We start from the raw sequence: 23,267 nt of genomic DNA on the forward strand, positions 1-23,267 counted from the left end.
AAGCATTAATTCCTCTCTCCTGCTGGAAACACCAGATTGGGAGATCTAGAGTGGCCGATCAGCAGGGTTGACTATCTTGGGAGTCTCTGTCCTTCACGGTATGCTCAAGAAACATAAGGGATCAGAAACCTTCCTGGGGCTAATCGTTACCATCTATCTGACTTTGGTCCTCATAACAGCAAGGCAGAAGCTGCTTCTGAAGTGACTCCTTTGGCTGGAAGACAGCATAAAGAGCAGCAGAACACACAGAAGTAGGGAGTCATGATAATCTGTGCCATTCAGGAGATAAGTACCCACATACCCCAAAGGCATTTTCTAGTTCTAATTTGTTTTTAAATTGTTTTTCTTGCTGTGTTGCCCAGGCTGGTCTTGAATTCCTGGTCTCAAACGATCTTCCTTCCTTGGCCTTGTAAAGTGTTGGAACTAAAGGTGTGAGCCACCACTGCCTGGACCAAAGGCACGTTTTAAAGACTAGGATTAGATTTCTCACTTCGTCACAACCCACTCTCTCCCCTCCAATTCCTGGTACACAAGAACCTGGAAGCTTATTTTGGTGGTACACACCTTGATAACAGAAACAAGTGATTATGAATTCATCAAAAAATCAAGTAGGAGAAGCTAACAGGCCATGGGCAGAAAGCTATTCATCAAATAAAACAATCTTAAATAAAAGTCATGGCACCAGAGTCCAACAGTTATAAAGAACAGAGTTTTCCCTCCAACTTTTCTTTCTAACCTGTATGCCTTCTATTTCTTTCTTTCTTTTTTTTTTTTGAGACAGAGTCTCGATTTGTTGCTCAGGCTAGAGTGAGTGCCGTGGCGTCAGCCTAGCTCACAGCAACCTCAAACTCCTGGGCTTAAGCAGTCCTACTGCCTCAGCCTCCCGAGTAGCTGGGACTACAGGCACGTGCCACCATGCCCGGCTAATTTATATATATATATATTAGTTGGCCAATTAATTTCTTTCTATTTTTTATAGTAGAGACGGGGTCTCGCTCAGGCTGGTTTTGAACTCCTGACCTTGAGCAATCAGCCCGCCTCGGCCTCCCAGAGTGCTAGGATTACAAGCGCCTGGCCTTTTCTATTTCTTTTTTTTGCCTGTTGTGCAGGCTAAGCTTTCTAGTATAATGCAGAATAGGAGTGTTGAGAGAGGACACCCTTGTCTTGTTCCCAGCCTTAGGAGGAAAGCAGTCAGTCTTTACTCAACCTTTTAAACAATTTCAAACATGCAGCAAAGTTGAAAGAATAATACAGTAATCACCTGTATACACTCCATTCAGATTCAACAATTGTTAACATTTTGTCATATACCTTAAACTCTCCCTTTCATATTTATACTTTTCCTTCCCAACCATCTGAAAATAAGTTGTAAACATCAAAATACTTCACCATGGAATACATACACATTTACTAATGAAGGCATATATGGCAAAATTATCACACCTAAGAATACTAAGAATAATGCCCCAATATCATCTAATATATTATCAAATATAAATTATCCTTATTGTTCTTAATGGCTTATATAATCAAGTTTCATGTATTACATTCAGCTCTATGTCTCTCTAAGTCTCTTTTAATCTAGAACAGTATGTTCTTCAAACTGTTCATTCATTCAAATAACAGACTTTCTGAACAGTTTTTTCTGTGGAATATGCCACATCTTGGATTCCTTTCTTCTTTTGTTTTCTGCCTTTCTTCCTTTCCTATCTATCTACAGATCTATCAATCAATCTGTGGCATCATTTAACTTTTAAGAAAGATTTTTAATTGTACACCTCCTCTGTTACATATGCAGAACCAAAAATGTAAAACTTTCAGCAGACACCTAACAAGCCCACATGGTTGGAGGGTTGGCACAAGTAAAGGGAGGTACTGTGGCATCAGCCCCATTGCTATTGCACCTTGGCAGTGGGGGGAAGAATGCTCTTCCTCCAATTGCCTCCACTGCACCCCTGCTATATACTGGACATCAGGATATGGTTCACCTGTGCCTTGGCAAGGAGTGGATGCTTAAGCAAATGTTAGGAGATGAGCTAGCTACTAATTCTCTCAACCATGATTTGTTTTAGTCTGATGGCATTCCCTGGGGCTGAAATTTATCCCAGAAAGCCACACAAATCATTCCTCCAATTATCTTCTTTCCAATGGCTTCTTGGCCTTTTTCTGATTGCCCTTCCCCTCTCTATTGACTCTACCCTATTGTTTAATAGTTGCTATAATGCATCTCTTCATAGCTATATCACTCAACTTTCTAAAATTCTTCCTTATTTTAAACCTAAGAAAACATTTCAGCAGATTAAAAAACAAAAGCTAAGGAAGGTTCATTTCCATTTAGTGCAATAATATTCCCCGTTTATTTAATCTGTTTAATTTATACAGGACTCTAGATTAATGGCCACTCTGTTAAGGGCCATGATGAGTCAGTATTTCTCAGCACCTACTTTGTGCCAGGCACTGGGCTCTGAACTGGCAGATCAAAATGGTACAGCAGTGATCTCTTCCCTCAAGGAGGCCACAATCCAGAAGGAAAGATGTATAAACAAATAAACCTATAGTAAATGGTATATTTATATATGAATGGAGTGCTATGAACACAAAAAGTGAAAGTGATAAAACCCAGGGGGAAGGACGATTAAGCAGGAGATGAGGGAAAGGTCAGAAAAGGTACCTCCTGAATTTAAGAACGATATTATATGTATGTAGACAGATGATTTCCAGCTCATACTTGTCATCCTTGTATTCTTTTCTATGAGGCCTGCCTTTCAGAATATAATTTGTATATAAGTTGTTGCTCATCTATCTTCTTCTCTTTACCCCAAATCATCAACTAAATAGACCATTTCACAGTCTAGGGAGCAGAGGCAATTGAGGAATGCCAGTTTGGTGGGCTTTTAGGGAAATAAAGCTGTTGTTTATCTTTCCCCTCTCTTTGACCCTACCTATTTCAATTTTTTCCTGGGGGTTCATGAACATCTCACTAAAATGTGAATGCTCAGCTCACAGTTTTCCTTCCACGATGTTTGTTTACCTTGATATTGGTCTATCTGCTCAGACACACACATGGTTTTTATTGTCAATTTTTCTCTATCAGGAATCTTCCAAGCCCATTTTATTTTTATTATTGAATATTTTATTTTGAGATAATCATAGGTTCTCATGTAGTTATAAGAAATAATACAGAGAGATCCCATTTACTCTTCACCCAGCTTTCCCCAATGGTAACATTGCACAGAACTCTAGGACAACACCACAGCCAGGATAGTGATATAGATGCCATCGAGACATGCAACATTTCCGTCACCACCAGGATCCCTCACATTGCCCTTTTACAGCAAGGATTACTTCTCTCCCTTCCCCCTTGGTCCCTAGAACCCCCAAGCTATGCTCCATTTCTACAATTTTGTCATTTCAAGAATGTCATCTATATGGACATATAAATGGAATCATATGGTATATAATCTTTTATCCAAGCTCATTTTTAAGGCCACTCATCATAGCAGTTGGGTATGACAAGAGATTCCTTAAGTTAAGCTTCCATAATAATTGCAGTAATGAACACTAACACAAAGCACTTATTCTTACCAGTACTTTCTAAGTGCTTCTACATATAAAAAAACTCACTTTGGTTTTGTAATAAGGCCATGAGGTAGCTACTATTATTACCTGCATTTCACAGATTTAGAAACTGAGGCACAGGTTAAGCAAACTGCCCAATGTCACATACATAGCTAGTAAGTAGAAGAGTTTGAATTTGAACACAGACAGCCTAGTCTCAAGTCTTTGCTTTTAACCACCATACATCCTGTCTCCAATAGTTGTTACATTTTAAGATTCTACTTCTGTTCTCCCATGAGAGTACCTTACCATGAAGACAAGTTTGTGTTACTGTCTATGTATACAAAGACCCAGCTGTCTCTGGGATGAGGGTGGGGACAGATCCTGAGCCAAATAGGAGAATGAAAACAAGCTCCTCTCTCCATTCCACATAGACTCCTCTTCTCTAAATGACTGTCAATTTTTCTAGGATACATCTCTGTTGCTCTTAGACTATAAGATAATTTCTCATATCACTTTCCACTCCTGCTAATTCTCTAGATTGTAGTCACAGTATTTAATTTATATAAAATAAGCTTTATTCTTTCTTTTTTGATGTGCTTTGTTCCACCTGTCATATCTTGGACTTAATATTGGATGTAGACACGTGTTATTTTTTAAAACTCCGTCCACAAAAGTTTCTTTACTGATTATTTGTAGGATGACACAGAACAGATTCTTCCAATGGCACAGGAAAAGCCAGATACTTCCATTTGAAATTTTGTTTCTCTTAATAACCAGATAAGGCAAAACATGTCTTCTTTCCTTTATATGGACCCCACAGGCAGAAGTTAAAGCTTCCTCTTCTTAACCACTCTCATAGCCTCCCATAGCTCAGCTGACAAGTCTCATATACCCTCCCAGTGCCTTTTTTAATAAAGAGACCTCATATATTCGAGTATGAGAAATCTGGTAGATGAGCTGTAGGAGGCTATGAGGGTGGTTAAGAGGAGGAAGATGCTGGGTTCATTTGAAAAACTACAGCTATTATCCCTGTTTCTTAAGTGCCATTTCCACTGCACTAATTAATGAAAGGGCATCACCAGGAGCTAAGTTCCACAAAGAGGTGGCTAGTCAGCACAACCTGTCAGGCCAGCAATACAGTAGTCATCCTACATGGTTGATACTGGGCCTAACACCACTTCCTTGTTTTAGCTTCTTCATTAGCAAGATACCTCCTACCTGTTCAACTAAACCATATTACTTTTTCCCATAGATGTTCCAGTTCGCATCACAACTAATGAATTACCCTCGATAGATAACCTTTCCTTTTAATAACATATGTGGGTATTTTAGAGTTCAGTAACATTACAATGCATTGATTTTTAAAAATATTACATTAATACAATCAGTACAGCACAAAATAAGTTAGCACTACTAAGGTAAAGCAAAATAGATAGAAAAGCAAGATTATGAAACCTAGAGAAAGACCTACTTCTCAAAGTCCACATGCCCAAATCCTGTAATTTCTGTTCCTTGACCACAATCAGTCTATGATGAGAGTTCAAACACTCTTACAATAAGATTAGTTTTAAACTTCTGTTCTACTATTTTTTTCTAGTGTTACCAGAAAAATAAGATCAGTCAAGATGTATTTTCATCCATCTAAACAAAGAGAAACTTGAGAGGTTCATAAAGTAGCTATATATCCAGATTTATTTTTAAATACAGTAAGTCTTTACTTAATGTCATCAACAGGTTCTTAGAAACTGCAACCTTCAGGGAAACACACAACAGGTCCTCAACTGAGGTCATTTTGTTGTAAAGCCGATGAGAAAAAAATTGGTTCTGTCATACATTTGTTTCACTTACAGTTGGAGTTTCCAAAAATCTGTTGATGACCTTAAGTGAGGACTTACTTAAGTAACTGTGTATAAAATGTAACTGTGTATAAAATGGACAATACTGTTTCCATTTTCTTAGAAAACTCATACAGAAGTTAAACTTCCTAAAAATATGGAACCAGTCTTCCATGTACTCTGTAGTTATATGAAGCCTAGAAGTTTTCAAATCATGCCATATAAAATTATATAATTGAACAGCTGGGTAATATCTGTTACTATGGTCACTTCCTCTTACTGTTGACTTATATTTGAAGAGGCCTGGAGGGAAGGGACAGGCCAGAAGTCTCAAATAATATTGTATAGCAATATCTTGGTTTCCAAAGTATGGATGACTTGCCCAGGGGTTAACCTGATCTGGTACTGGGTCTTTTTCCAAGAGGACTGAAAACAGGTGTCCTCTGTGAAGAAACACTGAGTATAGGGGTAGGGAAATGGGTAATGATGAATGAGACACTAATTCAAGTAAATTTTCTGAATTTTTGTTAAAAGCACACATATAGACAAAAAGTAAAACATTCTCATGCAAAGAGAATGCATTCTCACCCCTATGAAGTTTAAAAACACCCCCAGGCAGGACAGTTAATCTTCTAATAGTTTTGTCTGACTTATAAGATTCTAGGGTTAGGGCAGAATCAGCTATGTATGTTTAGTACTCCAGTAGTGCTCAACAAGATGATGATGATGGAAGAGGAGGAGGAGGTGGTGGAGGAAGAAGAAAGAAGGAAAAAGATCTCTATAACAGGACAAGTTCCTAATGATGGTAAATCTTGCAACAGGAGACTGTCATCCTGTGGAATGTACTCCAGGTTTAATGCACAGGAAAAATGTTTCAACATTTATATTTTGCTGTTTAAAAAAATCAGCTTGAATGCATAACTGAGTAGATGCTAAAATTAAATAGCTGATTTGTTTTTAAACTATTTTTGTTTCTAATTTAGCATCAGCTTAATTCAGTTCCTTTTCCTACCTATCATTTAGTTTCTTCTACCCAAAATCTAATCCTTTGACTCATTACTCTCAAGGCAAATCCTTAAGCTTATAAAAAAATAACTTCTGTGCCTTGTTTTAACTCCTTTTTATGTGAGGCTAAATGAACCTAAAGTTAGATGTCTTCTAGTATAGAAGAGTGCCCAGAGAAAGTTTTGTACCTTTTCTTCCCCCTGAATGAGTGTATTAAGTGTTCCTTACGCAGGGATGTGTCGGCGCTAATGCAGGCACTACAAAGTGTGCAGAGGGATGGGGAGTACTGCAGAAAGCTGCCTAAAGAAAATGGTTTACAAAGGAAAGATAAATAACCTTATTTGTAAAACAAGCAGCTGGAAAATCAGAGGCAAAAAATTCTGCACAAAAACTATCAACATAAAAATTATCTTTAGTCCATATTTGAACCATGAGAGAAACAAGTGCCTAACATTTTAACCTCAATTCAATTTTGCTCAACTCTTTGCTGAAACAATTATCATCAAGATGTCCTATGAACAACAGCACTAAAAATCAGCTATATAGTAATGCTAAGTTCCCAATTTTGACAATTGTACAACGGCTATGTAGGATAAATCCTTGATCTTAAGAATTACACACTGAAGTTTACTACAAAACGGTATCAAGTCCACAACTTACTCAAATGATTAGGGGTATGGATAAAATACACACGAGAGAGAGCGAGAGAGCGAGAGAGAGCGAGCGAGAGAGAGGGAGAGCGAGAGCAAGAGAGAGAGAGAGAGAGAGAGAGAGAGCGAGCGAGAGAGAGGGAGAGCGAGAGCAAGAGAGAGAGAGAGAGAGAGAGAGAGAGAGAGAGAGCGAGAGAGAGAGAGAGCGAGAGCGAGAGCGAGAGCGAGAGCGAGAGCGAGAGCGAGAGAGAGAGAGAGAGAGAGAGAGAGAGAGAGAGAGAGCGAGAGAGAGCGAGAGAGAGCAAGAGAGAGAGAGCGAGAGAGAGGAGAGAGAGAGCGAGCGAGCAGGAGTGAGCAAGCAAGCAAGCAATAAGCCAGTGTGGTAAAATGTTAACATTAGGGAATCTGAGTAGGGTAGTATGTGAGAATTTTAGGTAATATTCCTATAACTTCTGAAGTCTTAAAATTATGTTAAAAAAGAAAAAAACCCCACAACTATACGCCAGGGTAGTCATACTTAGAGATGAATGGCTACAAGTGCCTGCTGAATTCCTTCCCAGAAATGCTGACACTACTCAGGTCTGATGGGAAAGTGCATGACAAAATGGTTGTAGCAGGTAATCAACAGGAAGGTCAAAGCTCGTGCTTTGCCAGGTTTGTAGTGAAGTCAAAACTTACCTGTAAGTATACTTTAATGATTACTCGCAGACTTTTCATGTCATCTCTTAGTTTAAACTTCCTCCAACCTGAATAAGGACCCATTTCTAATTGTATCAATTACTGCGACTGCTGTTCCAGGAAGGATGATGACCAAAACCTTAAGATGTGATTTTAATCTTCTAGAAATGGAGTTATCAACAGGATGCTGAGAAAGAAGTAGAGCTGAATCTCGTAAGTTGCAGGAACTATCGGTTAATGCCAAGCTGCAAACAAATTCTGCCACAGCTAACACCTCCCATTCAAAACTACACAAGTTCACTTCCCCCATTCAGTTTTCTTTTAAAAGCCATCCTGCATATTTGGACATATAATTCAAGCACTGGAAAAGAGTAGTTCAACTTTTTCTAGAAAAAAAGCAGCAGCAGGCCTAGCGCGGTGGCTCACACCTATAATCCTAGAACTCTGGGAGGCCGAGGCAGGAGGATTGCTCAAGGTCAGGAGTTTGAAATCAGCCTAAGCAAGAGTGAGACCCCATCTCTACTAAAAAATAGAAAGAAATTAATTGGCCAACTAAAAATATATAGAAAAAACTAGCCGGGCATGGTGGCACATGCCTGTAGTCCCAGCTACTCGGGAGGCTGAGGCAGAAGGATCGCTTGAGCCCAGGAGTTTGAGGTTGCTGTGAGCTAGGCTGACACCACAGCACTCACTCTAGCCTGGGCAACAAAGCGAGACTCTTTCTCAAAAAAATAAATAAATAAATAAATAAACAAAAAGCAGCAGCAACCACTGCAATTTTTCAAACAAATATGTATGTTCCTTGGTCCATATTCAAGGTAAAAATCTTAAAGGTTTGTCTACAGTAGTCTCTTTCTTTATCCCCTGCTAAAGTAACAGAAAAATTAACACAATCTGAGTTAAATGTTCTATCTTCTTGCTTATATATGTATACATTTTTAATAAGTTTTGAAAGGGCAGATGGATGTGGAAATGCATAACATGTAACTATTTCCCCCGTCCACTGAACTAATAGAGAAGTGGTTTATTTAAAATTCTGAGTTGTGGTTCTGCTATTCGGGAATGGTTTTCTGAAACTCTGTGGGTGGATACTGGTAATGAAACAGAGAATTCAGAACGACAGGGAGCATAAGGCCAAATAAGCTTTTATAGCAGAGTATGTGTATGCACTAAAAATAATTATACGTATATAGCGGGAAGCTGGTTAACTGAGCCCACACAGGCACTTGGCTGTTCAGATAACTAATCACAATATGAAGTCCCCCATGACAAAAATGCCTCCAAGGTTAAACTGTCTGATTTTTAATCACAAACTACTGAATTTATTGGCTAAAGTATCTTCTCATGTTGTTGGCTTGGATGCAACAGCCAGTCTTTTTAACCACGATTTTAACAATAAGAAAACTATTAACCCTCTGTTGCCCCTAAATTGTGATTTACTCTAGAAAGGAGTTCTCAGTTATAAGCATAAAAGATTAGATAAGAGCTCAGGAAATAGGAGTATTCATTTATTTAGAAGGCAAGCTTGTGAAATCTCTGTTAGGATTACTTTTCACCAATACATTCAATAAAATTGAACTTTTAAAACAAAGCCTAGAAAAAAAAAGCAAAACAACAAAAACAAAAAAGAAGTTTGATTTTCCCAGTTCTAATTCCCAACTTTCTGTCATTCATAGCCTTCATCAATTCAAACAAGGGCTAACTGCTCTCCTCCTTTCCAGAACTCTGATGACCTCTCCCTACTTTCTATGTCTGTATTCTCCAATCTGATTGGCCTTGGGTCCTTATTACCAGTTTCTGATTGCAACTCTTTTTCCAAACAGACCATCTGTGTGAGTCTTTCTCACTTTTCTCTACACTATCCCCAAATTTACCTTCATTCTCATTTCATTTGGATCATCAGATATCATCTACTATTCCCTCCTAACAACATTATGGTTTGATCTATTATTATTCATCCTAATTCATAGTATAGAAATCAAGGCTCACAGAGAAATCCAACAACTCTTATAAGTTATGAGGTTGGTAAAAGGAGCCGGGCGCGGTGGCTCACTCCTGTAATCCTAGCTCTCTGGGAGGCCAAGGCGGGCAGATTGCTCGAGGTCAGGAGTTCAAAACCAGCCTGAGCAAAAGCGAGACCCCATCTCTACTATAAATAGAAAGAAATTAATTGGCCAACTGACATATATATATATATATATATATATATAAAATTAGCCTGGCATGGTGGCACATGCCTGAAGTCCCAGCTACTTGGGAGGCTGAGGCAGGAGGATCACTTGAGCCCAGGAGTTTGAGGTTGCTGTGAGCTAGGCTGACGCCATGGCACTCACTCTAGCCTGGACAACAAAGCAAGACTCTGTCTCAAAAAAAAAAAAAAAAAAAAAAAAATTAAAAAAAAAAAAAAGGAAACACTGGAGTGTGTTCCCATGTAGTCTGCCTCTAGAGCCCACATTCTCAACCATCATCCTTTACTTCCTTTCCTTTAGGATCAGGAGCTTTAACTTGGGTACATTCTTATCCCCTAGATTTCCTAAGAATCGTGTCATAAAAGAACCACTGAGGCTACCCTTTGTCTTTAACCAATTATTAAATCAGAAATCAGTCCTTTGTCCCAGATAACTTTGAGTGCAAAAGAGTGCACTACACACTCACATTTTCCTCTGATTTCTACCCAGAGCCAGCTAAAACAAAGCACAAAAATAACATGAAGAATGAACTCATTTAATAACAATAATTGTATGCTTCACATAACCAATAAACAAGAGATTTCAAACAAATTTCTAGAAACTGATAAAGAATTGGAGTGGGTTGAGGCTGAAACCTCATGGATTCAAGCCACTGTGTGCAGGGAAAGTCTTATGAGGCTCTGGTCTCAGAAGCAGCAGGAATAAGGAGAAGCAGAATGAGAAGGAGGGCAGAAAGCAGAGGGAGTCAGTAAAAGTGTATCTGCAGAACAACTGTACTAGTCTGCACCTCCCACCCTTGGCAGCTAGTCCACATTTACCCAGACTAGACAGCTCCTCTTTAAAGAAACTGAATATTCAAACCTAGGTATAAAAATAAAATAAAATACAAGACAAAAGAAGAGAAGAGAAAGGAAAAGAAAAACGAAGGGGAAGGGGAGGGGAGGGCAAGGGAAAAGAGGGGGGGAAGTGGAGGGGGAGGAGAGGAAAAGGAAGAAACTGAGTAGTCTATCTAGGCCAAGCTGTTTTTTTGGTCCCTTGTGGTCAAATTCTTCTTCTGAATTTGAAAGCTTGACAGCAAGTTCTCAACCTTCTCACAACTAACTCTGCCAGTTAATACCTCCACCCCACTCTCTCCCACACAGATTTCCCAGTAAAAATTCCCACTCGAGAAAGTGATGTGGTAGAAAACAGTCCTACCCTCCCAATTCATCCAGGCCTTCTTTCTTAAAGGTCAACAGAAAATCAAGCTTTGCCAGAAAATGAGTAGAACCAAAATCATGAAGAAGACCAAGATAAACATAAAAACTGGCCCCACTGATAACTCAGCAAACAGCAAGAGCACAATGACAAATCTAACCACTAATTAACATGCTCAGAAGACATTAGTGTAATTATTATATTCATAAGAATAGGATACTATGAAAAAGAAATCTTAGGAGAACCAATGTGAGCTCCAGGAAAGTATGATTATTGAAATAGAATCAAAAGAAGAGTTAGAAGACAAAGTCAATAGAATCATCCAGAAAACAGAGTTGAAGACTACGAGAAAGGAGGTAAGAGAAAGATGATCACCACAGCAGTTCCAACATATAAATTATAAATTATAAGAGTCCCAGAAAGAAGAGAAAAAGTTGGGAGATATCAAAGACTTCTAGAGCTGAAGGAAGACATCAGTCTTCAGATCTAAGGGGCCCAGCAAGTATTCAACATCTTAAGTGGATAAAAAGGATTCCCATTAGACACCACACTGCAAATATCAGAATACTAAGGATAAAAACATGACACTAAGAGATCTAAAGGTGAAAACAATCCAAATATATTACTTATAACAATGAAAATCAGTGGCACCTTTACTTCTCAGTAATAACATGGAATGCTAGAAGACTAGGAAGCAATGATTTTCATTCAAGAATTCTTACACAAGATAGAAGTGGGAAAGACATTTTCAGCTATGCAAGAACTCTAACACTGCTTTTCTTAGGCACTAACTTCAGGATGTATTTGGAAAATGAAGGAATAAAATAAATAAAGCGTGAGCAGTAAAAGGAAAGTCGAGGGTGACACAGTAGGCTTAAAGAACATCTAGTCCAGGCATCCTCAAACTACAGCCTGCAGGCCATATGCGGTGTGTTTTTGCTCGTTTGTTTTTTTACTTCAAAATAAGATATGTGCAGTGTGCACAGGAATTTGTTCACAGTTTTTTTAAACTATAGTCCGGCCCTCCAACAGTCTGAGGGACAGTGAACTAAAAAGTTTGAGGATCCCTGATCTAGTCGGTTGTCCAGATTGGAGCAGAAAGATGAGGGCTCCAGAAAGGAAGTTACAAGTATAATTTATAGATACAGTTAAGCAGGAAGTAGTGACATAACACTAAATATTGCAGGAAAAAAGAAGTCCAGTTATAAACGCCAAAGGGGAAAAAAACTATCAAAGAGTTATATATAAATATAAAACATACATAACAATTAAAATATAAATATAAAACAAACCATTAATAAAATGTGGCATGATTTTTGAGCAATTGATAGAATATAGCAAATAACTAATTTGGCTTTGCCGTAGGAACATTCTCTTTCAATGGCCTAGAGATTGTGACATTAGACCTATAGGAAAAGAAATATATTCTTAGCATATAACTTGGTGGCCTGGCAGGGTAAAAGCACTTACGGAGTCAGAATAATGTAAATACCATGTTTTAGAGGTTTTAGAAACAGCCTATGGACATAACATGGAAGATTTGCTTGCAGTTACAGCCTGGATGTAAATACAGGTTGAGTATCCCTATCCAAAAGTCTGAAATCTGAAATGCTTCAAAATCTGAAACTGACTGAGCTCTGGGCCATGTTGCTCAATGGAAATGCTCACTGGAACATTTCAGATTGCAGATTTTCAGATTTGGGATGCTCAACTCGTAAGTATAATGCAAATATTCCAAAATCCTAAAAAATATGAACTATGAAACACTTCTTATCCCAAGCATTTTGGATAAGGGATATTCAACCTGTAATTAACCACCATAACAATGTAAAAATTACAAGTGTAGCTGACAGGAGATATGATAAGGAAGTTTCTCTAATCAGAGGTATGAATATCCTCATTAAGAGATGGTGCCAAAAGTCAATGTATCACCAAAGAGAAAAATAAAAACCAATAATAAACTACCAAACGCTGGGCTGAGGAATAATGTGAGCTAAATCTTCATTTCATACCAGTTGATGTCTCAAAAAATAGGGCTTTAAGCATTTTTTTCTTCCACAGTTATAAGGTAACTTACAGAATGAAAGTACTAAAACACAAACTGTAGAGAGAAAAGCTGGTCAGTTTTGTGGAGTAGGATTATCTCCAGACTATCACTTTCTCTTCTAAGCTATTCTATGGTATAATGTGCTACCATATGTAACTTTTGTAAAAAAATGAAAACTTATGATTAAAAAACAAAGAGAGTACCACTTGTTCTTTCTTTGTTCCCTTCTTCTGGATTGACTGTAGTACCCAGAGAAAGTGTCACTTTGGCCCACTACAAATTTAAACTATTTAATGACAGCTTGGATTAGCTATTACTTGGAGATCCTATTTTCCCTCAGACCATAACATTTCTCCCATCACAACCTCAGCTCTCTGCTGCTACTTACAGCTCATGGTACTATCTATTTCTTTATTCAGAAAATATTAACAGGCTTACCCCCTATTTCATTTTGTCTCAGCTAACTGTGCATTTCCCTGTCTTAACCTTCTCCACACCAAGAAATGCCATGACCCTGTCTCTCCCCCTCCAACCACCACTATTTATTAGTTTTTAATGGCTCAACTAACTCCATAATGAATAATTTCCATGTGCTGCCTTTATTTCCTCGTTATCAAGAGCCTCTTTAATGACCTCAGGCTTTGATTTCCCACTACATTACACAAAATTTTTTCAGGTTTTCCAAAATCTACTGTTACCCATAAGCAACAGCTTTCCTTAGTCCTCCTAATTCCTAACCCCTCTTCTCATGCATCTTTCATGATCCTGTAGGAAGCTTTCTCCTTTCTGTAGCTTAACTCACTGGCTCCTCTTTCTCTTTCCTGCCCCCTGAATACAGTCTTTAGCCCTTTGTTCTTCTGTATTCATTCCCTTACCCATTTACACAGCTTTAATCACTGCTTCTAGATTGGCAACTTCCAAAATAGGTCCATATTTATAATTTCCTACAAGATTACAATAATCTAAAATTTAGCTTGAAACTGAAAATAGTTTCTACTGGTTTTTCTTCCCACTCCTTCCCTGACATCAGTCACAACTTTCTTCCCTCAGTTCTCCAGGTTTATATTTCTGCCTTCTTTCTTCAGCCAACTCTAATCAGCCATCAAATCTTTATTTTTTAAAATCACCTTTCTCAGAGTCATCTCTCTTTCTCTATTCCAACTGGCCACTACTCACAGAACACTCTCTGAATAAATAAGTAGGATTTGATTTTTTTGTAAGCTGAATATTACTTTACATGCAAAAGGAAAAAACTTATATTAACCCAATGATAAGGCATTTTACAGACTGAAGGACTCTCCTATAAAATTAATTCTTAGTTTATGTGGCATGTAATATTGGGTTTATCATATCAGGCTTTTGTAAAATGAGGTGAATCTAGGCATAACGTAAGGCATAAGAGAAAAACTACAATTTCTCTAACAGCAGGAAGTGTCCTGATAGGTTAGTTTTGAAGATACTGCATAAAGAGGTGTATTCATTTAAAGGCACAAGTGACAAACAAACGAACAACCAGAATGCTCATAACTCCTGGATCAAACCGGTAAGCCCTCTTCAAAAGTATTCCTCCGTGGCTCTGCTACAGACTTCTATCTCAAAGGTCGAATTACTGTGCTTTAGTGAATCTGAGTGATTGAGGTTGAACAGAGGTATATCTCAATCTTCCCAAGTACTTATGTGCTACTCAAAAGCATTGCCAAGTCACATTTGAAGTTTTCCATTCATTAGAAAATACTGTCCTACTGTTACACTTTCCCTCCACATTCCAGTATTCCTTTATCACCTCCTGGTGACTCTAAAGAACTGAACTCTAAGCATTTCCCTAGGAAGGTAATGCTTTAAAAGAAAAAGGTCACATTAGTATTATATTTGCTCCTAATGAATGGCATAATCTATCCTTCCCTGCCTGCACTTTTTGAAATAAACGTAAGTTACATCTCTTGCTCACTAAAGGTGGAATTAGTTGTATTTGTTTCTATACTTACTCTCTTTATGGCATAAACTCCCAGGGCAAGATGCATGTTTATCACTTCTTTTGCATGTTCCTGTAGAATCAAAACAGGACTCTGTCACTGTGGTCTTTTAATAAAGTGCTGGACTGGCTGACTAACCACAGTGTCTCAGCTGGTCCTATATTCCACATAAGCAACCACTTCTGAAGGTGTGATCCATAACTATGCCAGCAGGCAATACAATAAGATTACAGCTTTAATCGGCCATGATCATGAAATATTTCTCAAGACCCTTCATAAGGGAGGTGTCTTGGAAGCAGACATAGGTATGAGGAATAAATGCCAGCCCACCTGCTGGCAGGGGAGGCAATGGGACTGTCTTTTCAGATAGATGAGCAAGCAGGAAAACGGATAACACAACTTGTCTTGGAAGCAAGCAGCAAGATGAGGCAGTAAAAACCCATCAGCATACATCATCCTATCATGGCCCAGTGTCATCCTCAGCCTCTATTAGCCCTCGCTGCATCAGCGCAAGTCCCAGACACTTTATCCTGTTTATAATTGCTGATGAGCAGTAATAAGGCCTCCAGGCCTCAGCTCCGTCCGTTCCACTTCGGCACCCACCTATTAGGTAATAACTTTTATTTACAGCCTTGCTTGATGTGCTGTTCTATTAGTACAGCTAGGAACTGAGTAGGGCGGAAAAAAAAAATAAAAAAGTCTCCTTAATGGGCAGTATCATTGCAAGGCTCAGATGATTTATAGTGCAGCTTTGTGGCTGTTCTATCATGCTGCTTCTGGTTAGACTGCTTTGGGAAGGCTACATTTCTAACATGCTGCCCTTTAACAGGCAAACACATGTTACGGGACAGCACCTAAAAGGTACTCCCCAGACCCACCTATCCCACCAAAAAAAGAAGCCATCAAAAGTTTTAAAGGAGGAGAGGGGAGAAGGGTATTAAATTCCCTTGATATCCTTTTCAAATAGTGTTGGCTCAGGCATTGTGCCCCAGTGGAGCAATAGAACAGCTAATTAATGGAAGTTCAGGGCTCTTTCTCCTTGGTAAGAATGCAAGCTGTGACAAAATAAATGACCATAAATGTAAAAAAAAAAAAAAAAAAAAAAAACCACAAAAAACAAATAAGCAAAAAACCCACCCAGCTATAACTGCATTTGTGGATCCAAGCAAACTGAATTTGCACAAAGGATATGGAGCATGAGAAGCACAACACCATAGCCTAGGCTTTTTACACACACACATCTCCAAAATAGCATCAAGCCATATCACGCTTTACTTTACTTTTTATACTAGAATGCATTTTTATTTTCCAAGTGCAAAAATTCCTCTTGATGAGACTGGCACCCTAGCTTGATATTCACTTATTCACTTATATTCAGCCTTTTCTCAGAAGGGGAGCCTCTCCTGAATAAAACACAAACAAGGCCTCTGAAACAAGCCTTTGACTTTTAAGTCCAGCGAACTTGCATATTATGTACTGAGCCTGCCTACAGCACAAATACAGCAACTGGTGGCAACGGGACCTAACTCTCATTTAGGGCTACAACTAAAAAACAGTAAGCTTTCCTTGACCTTTCCTGAAATCTATACATTGTGTGAGGTGCTTCTAATCTTACCTACTATTATTTACACTCCCTAATTCTATTTTTTAACATAAACATTGAAGCAGACTAAAGTTTTTATAAAGGGAGGGAAAAAACAAAAAAAAGCATTTAGCAGGTTATTTCCCTTCCCCAGTCATCCACTCGACCAAAACCCACACACTTGTCAGTAAACGGCCACTATGATAAACCATGATGAACTTTGGTGAGAACTGCATTTTTTTTCCTATGGCAAAACATGGCAAGATAGCACCTTTTTTTTTTGAGACAGAGTCTCACTTTGCTGCCCAGGCTAGAGTGCCGTGTCGTCAGCCTAGCTCACAGCAACCTCAAACTGCTGGGCTCAGGCAATCCTCCTGCCTCAGCCTCCCGAGTAGCTGGGACTAAGGCATGTGCCACCATGCCTGGCTAATTTTTTCTATATATTTTAGTCGTCCAATTAATTTCTTTCTATTTTTAATAGAGATGGGGTCTAGCTCTTGCTCAGGCTGGTTTTGAACTCCTGACCTTGAGCGATCCACCCACCTCAGCCTCCCAGAGTGCTAGGATTACAGGTATGAGCCACCACGCCCAGCCAATAGTACCTTTTTGATTACAGAAATTTTTGCAATCTTGCCAAATATTTTATATTAATTTTATCCCCTGCCCCAGGGTCCTCCTTCAGGATCCAAGATGATGAGTGCACAAGGTAAAGCATTTTTTAAAATACTTTTTTCTTGCTTTGACAGATTTACTGTTTTGATCTTTCTTCGATGGTTACATTAAATGCTAATAAAAAATGAAAGGTTTATATCTTCCTTAATATTCTCCTGATGGAAACTTGCATATTACATAAGTAGGTCAAATTTCTAATTTTCTGCCTCAAATGCTGATACTGCAGACCCGAGGGAAGAGCTATACCTGAAGGACCAACAAGAAAAAAAGAAAAAAGAATTGAATTACACATCTGGATTCACACCCAAAGCCATCTTCCTTTAAAACTCCACAGAGCAGAGGAAGATTATGAAGTCCTCCTCAGAAGAACCACCTACAGCATGTAATATTGACCAATATAGTTTGTAGTCACTAAACTCTCCAGGATTAAATGTATTGGTTGAAATGCTTCTGTGTATATTGACTTTACCAGGAGATAAAACATACAATTGTAGGTATTGCTAAGATTTACAGGACAACCTCTGATTTAAAACCAACACCCTTTAGCTTCTGAATCAATTTAAAAGATCTTATATATAAACTTCTCGGTAACACAACAGCAAGGAAACATTTCCCTTTAACTGGCTTCTGAATACTGATGTCAAAGTGTTCAGCACATCAATCTTCTCTTAACTCCCAGGTGAAAGGCTGTTTCTTCTCTTCTCTTTGCAAAAACAAATAATAATATTACAAGCAGAGCGCCCAAAAGAAGTGAGTCAAGGAAAGGTCTGGGTGGAAAAAAGAGAAATAATCAATACAAGGCTATTCTAGTTCAGGTCATGTTCATCATACTGAAAGGAAAATAAGTGATCCAAAAGGATAACCATGGGAGGGCGGGAAGAGGGAAAGAGAGAGGGAGGGAACGGAGGGGTGGGGGGAGGGAGGGAGCAAGTAAACATAGCAGGCAAGGGATATATAGCAAAACTGAATTAACATGCTTCTTATAGGGTGGAAAGATGACACTTTTTGGAAAAACTGCCTTGATGTTTAATGGGACAGTTTCTATTACCATCTGCTTCAATCTTAGGCAATACTACAGCTCCCTTATGCCATGAATGGTTATTTTATTTGCTACTCTACTAACTATAATCACATTTAAAACATACAGCATTTTTTAAACCATCATTTTTCAAGTCTATCAGAGAGAGTATTATCTACTCAATATATTTGCTAGAAGAAGAGTAAAAGTGAATATTGATACAGTAGAGCAAAAGTCTGTTGATAATCTTGTCAAGTCTATAAACGTGTCTATGAATTTTTTCTTATTTTAATTTCAGAAATAAAAGGACTATAGAATGAAAAGGCAAAATAAAGCCCTTTAAGAGTAGGCAACTAGGGCAAGCACAGTGGCTAATGCCTATAATACCAGCAATTTGGGAGGTCAAGGTGAGAAGATTCCTTAGCTGCAAGTTTGAGACCAGCCTGAGCAACATAGCAAGACCCTGTCTCTTAAAAAAAAATTTTTTTTTTTAAATAGCCAGGCATGGTGATGCATGCCTGTAGTCCCAGCTACTTGGGAGGCTGAGGCAGGAGGATGCTTCATCCCAGGAGTTTGAAGCTGCAGTGAGGTATGATCATGCCACTGCATTCCAGCCTGGGTGACAGAGTGAGACCCTGTCTCAAAAAAAAAGAAAAAAAGGAAGGGAAAGGGGAAGGCAAAGGGGAAGGCAGGAAAAAGGTAAAAGGGGAAAGGGGAGGGGAGGGGAGGGGAGGGGAGGGGAGGGGAGGGGAGGGGAGGGGAGGGGAGGGGAGGGGAGGGGGGCAACTAACTAGGGAGGAAGAGGAGGGCAACTAACTAGGGAGGAAGCAATACCCTTTTTTTCATATGCTAAAAAGTTTATCCCTTGATATTTTCAACCTAAAGCCAAGAGGTAGTCAATGCCATACTTTGATGATGCCAACCCACACCACAACAGAGGAGCAGAGTTCTTGGGCTAGTCACTTTCAAGGATCCTGCTGCAGAGACTATTTATACAAGTAAACTTAAGACAAGCATAGTTCTCTATCTGTCCATTACAGGTTAAATGTTAAGGTTTATTAATGCAAACTGTAATAAAAATATAAAATAACTTTTGCTATAATTTTGAAAATAAGTCTTAAAAGATGTCACATAGCATGTCTTTTTTTTTTTTTTTATTTTTTTTTTTATTTATTTTTTTTTTTTTTGAGACAGAGTCTCACTTTGTTGTCCAGGCTAGAGTTGAGTGCCGTGGCGTCAGCCTAGCTCACAGCAACCTCAGACTCCTGGGCTTGAGTGATCCTTCTGCCTCAGCCTCCCGAGTAGCTGGGACTACAGGCATTCGCCACCATGCCCGGCTAATTTTTTATATATATATCAGTTGGCCAATTAATTTCTTTTCTATTTATAGTAGAGACGGGGTCTCGCTCTTGCTCAGGCTGGTTTTGAACTCCTGACCTTGAGCAATCCGCCCGCCTCGGCCTCCCAAGAGCTAGGATTACAGGCGTGAGCCACAGCGCCCGGCCAGCATGTCTTTAAATAAGAAATCCTAATATAAGGCAACAAACTTCCCTCTTTTCCCACAAGGCACTTAAAACATAATAACTTCATGAAGACAGCCACCCAAACAACCAAATATCTTCCAAATAAAATTACCTAAAGAAGATAACGCTTAAGGTATAACTTGACAGTTAGAAAGATGAAGGACAAAAGGGAATCTTCTGGTGGTTTGTTGCCAAGGGAAGCAAACTCTTTTCTTCACAATATACTTGTTCTTGGCAGGAATATTGTAAGAATTAAAAGGGAACATGTGGAAAACATTCTGAGCTCTTTGAAAAAATGTAAACTCTGTCTAGTAATCTGAAGGTGTGATATGCTTTAACTCTCACATTCTAACCAAAAGCAACTTGGGACTTGGCAGTACGTTTCAACTCTGTTGATTGTGGATATCCCAGAGCTCTAAAAAGATAGCAGGGGTAGAATGGAGTAGGGGCAACCACACACCCTGCAGTTAATTTTTTTCTGCTTAAATATTAAAATGATCATGTTGCTATTTTTTTCTATCTAAAGATTACACCGAGTTTAACTGTTAATAGTTCTGTGTGGCTAAAAGCCAGCATCTAAAGAAAAGTTTTTCCTATCTAGCTCACAAGACAAACTGATCTTTCATTTGCTACTACAGTTACTTTTGGCAATCTGCTCCTTATTCTCAAAGTTATCCCAAAGAAATTTCTTAAAAAGAGTTCCCTCTCTCATTTTAATATGTAAACCAAACCACTACTACACTGCTATCCACCTCTAAATTACGATAATACCCTTTACTTGATCAAAACAGTAGTCACTTGAAATATAAATGGAAATCAATTAATCAACCTCTCAGGTGTTTACTTACTAAACCACATAATAATGAGTCTAATGCTAATCTGTAGATCTAATTTTCAAAGAACTAAAGGTCACTATCAGTTTTTCACTCTATACTCCTACCTGAAATATGTGGTCATATACCTATACTATGTATATATTTGTGTGTATGTATATGCTATATATAAACTGTATGTGTAAACTAAAATGTATGTTATAAAATGAATTTACAAAATAGAAGTTTAAGAAGGCTGAGATAAAGAGTTTTTGCAATTTTCCCTTACCTAATAAACTGTACATTGTATGCTCTTCATCAGAGACCAATGACTTAAAGAACCACTTTATTGTAGCCTAAGTATTCTTTTTGTAACACACATAATCACTAAGCTCAAGACTGTTTCAGGTCTAACCTTGTATGGACAGATCAGCTGGTCAGTAAGATCTCACTTAGGGTCTCACTCTTGGCTCCTAAGAAATAACACCACTGTAAGGTAATTATTTACTGACCATTTATGCCTAGAGGCTCATGCCGGATCTGTCTGGGAGATCTTTGGGAGAGCCCCTCATGGTAGAAGCACCACAGAGCACGTGTCAGAGTCAAGAACCCCACTCTTGAAGAACTTACGTATAAGTACTACAAAGAACATCTGGCAATATAACAATAACAATTAGTGATTTCAAGAAAAATTATCAGAATCCCCACCATGGGCAACCTGCCAACTGCAGGACAGAGAGAAAGACAGAGACAAAGACAGTTAACCTGTGGTTCTCAAAGTAAATCACTTAATTTATCTTTCAAAACCAGGATGTTCTGTTCTCTATTAGAGTCAGGGCCAGTATTCAAGGCTGAGGCAGTCCGGCTAGTCTGAGAGGGCACAGAACGGGCTTCTTAACCCTTTGCACTCGAATGTTGAGTGTGACTCGACATCAGTAGCAGCAAGAGAAAAAAGCAAGCAAGTGCAAAGGGTTAAAAAAAAAAGTACAGCAGGCTGAACTTGATGACCTTTAATGCCCATGCTGAGAAATGTCAACTTTTCCTCAGGCTTTTCAGGAGATGGCCTGCACACTGCATTAATTTCCTTCCAAGCCAGAAATTCTCAATCTTTTTCTAGCTAAAAAGTATGTATTCACCTAAAGGAAGGCCTAGAAATGTGTCACTGAGAGCTCAATGCTTCTCATATTTCACTTATGAAGATCTGAAAATACGACCTTCAGTTCCCACCATAATACTGACATGCAACAGAGAATGTGATTAAAATAAAATTAATTAATAAAACTGGGTATGGCAAAGAATGCTGGTACTTCTACTTTATTCTTCCTTACACCTAAAATACCTATTGATGTTTTTATCAACACCATGTAGTTGGTATGCCACTGTAAAACACAGTATCTTTAATAAGATTATAATAGCAGCTACCAATAATTGAAGGTGTACAAAGTGCACTTACACATATTATTTCTTTTCTTACATCAAACCTTTAGATGGACTTATCATCTCATTTTACAAAAGAAGAACAAGTTTTGAGATGTCAATTTACTTAAAATCACCATTTGTAAGTGGCTAAGCTAGAATCTGAAACCAGATCTGGCTCTAGAACTCATATTTTAAAACTACTTCACTATATGCTATATTTCTAAATTTGTGTTTAATTTTTTTCATATTTTATTCAATTATATGTTTTTCCACTGTCTGGTTAGGAGAAGAAATAATGACACTAAAATTTGAAAAGCAGTAACAAGATGTAGTGAAAAAACAACACAGGCCTTTGCATCTGAAAGATACGTGTCCAAGTCCTGGCTCCATTACTTACTAGCAATATTATCTCTGGAAATGTACTTAACTTTCTGAGTGCCCTTTTTTCATCTATAAAAGAGGAATAATGATAACTATCTTACAGAACTGTTCTGAAGATTAAGTGAGCATGTTTATAAAGTATATTGAATGGTGCCAGGCAATGCAGTGAGCATGCAATAAATGCCATTTTTATTTTTAGATACACAAAATAGTATAGGATCCGAGAGCAGGAAACAGATCTACCTAGAAGATGGACACAGTACATGATATTCAGAGGAGAGGTTTCTGCTAGTTTCAGTGTCCAAGCTGAGCGCACAAGTCTCTTCCCCAAACCTCTGAGGATGATCCATTGTGCTCAAGGTTCACTCCTTGACTGCTACCTGAACAAGCTGGTAATGCTAACAGGTAACTCTGCTCTGAGGGCCAAGACTGGAAGGAAAGAAGACAGACTAAAGTACACTGTTCATTTGAGGTTTTGGATCTCAAATCAAAGGGCTCTCAATGTTTTCAAGCTTCTGGCTAGAGGGGGCAGGCAGCTGGCTCTCAGACTGCCCACTGGCTAATCAGGACAATCTGTCACTCCAGGGCATAGTTCTCTTCTACCTCAATCAAGTAAAGAAATTCACTCTACCTGGTAGAGCTTGGGGATTGGACACAGGAGGGATAAGAGCGTACCAGGACTATTTTACATACCCCTGCCTCAAAGCTGGCCATTTGGAAGAGAA

At 38.6% G+C, this 23,267-nt stretch overlaps 1 protein-coding gene across 1 annotated transcript in view; it reads right to left on the bottom strand.

The window, feature by feature from the left end:
• The window catches only part of ZFAND3 (zinc finger AN1-type containing 3), a 321,862-nt gene that overhangs the window by 36,753 nt on the left and 261,842 nt on the right, over positions 1-23,267 (bottom strand). The gene's annotated exons all lie outside the window — the stretch shown is intronic.

The sequence above is a fragment of the Microcebus murinus genome, chromosome 5, assembly GCF_040939455.1.
Source record: "Microcebus murinus isolate Inina chromosome 5, M.murinus_Inina_mat1.0, whole genome shotgun sequence".
Lineage (NCBI taxonomy): Eukaryota > Metazoa > Chordata > Mammalia > Primates > Cheirogaleidae > Microcebus > Microcebus murinus.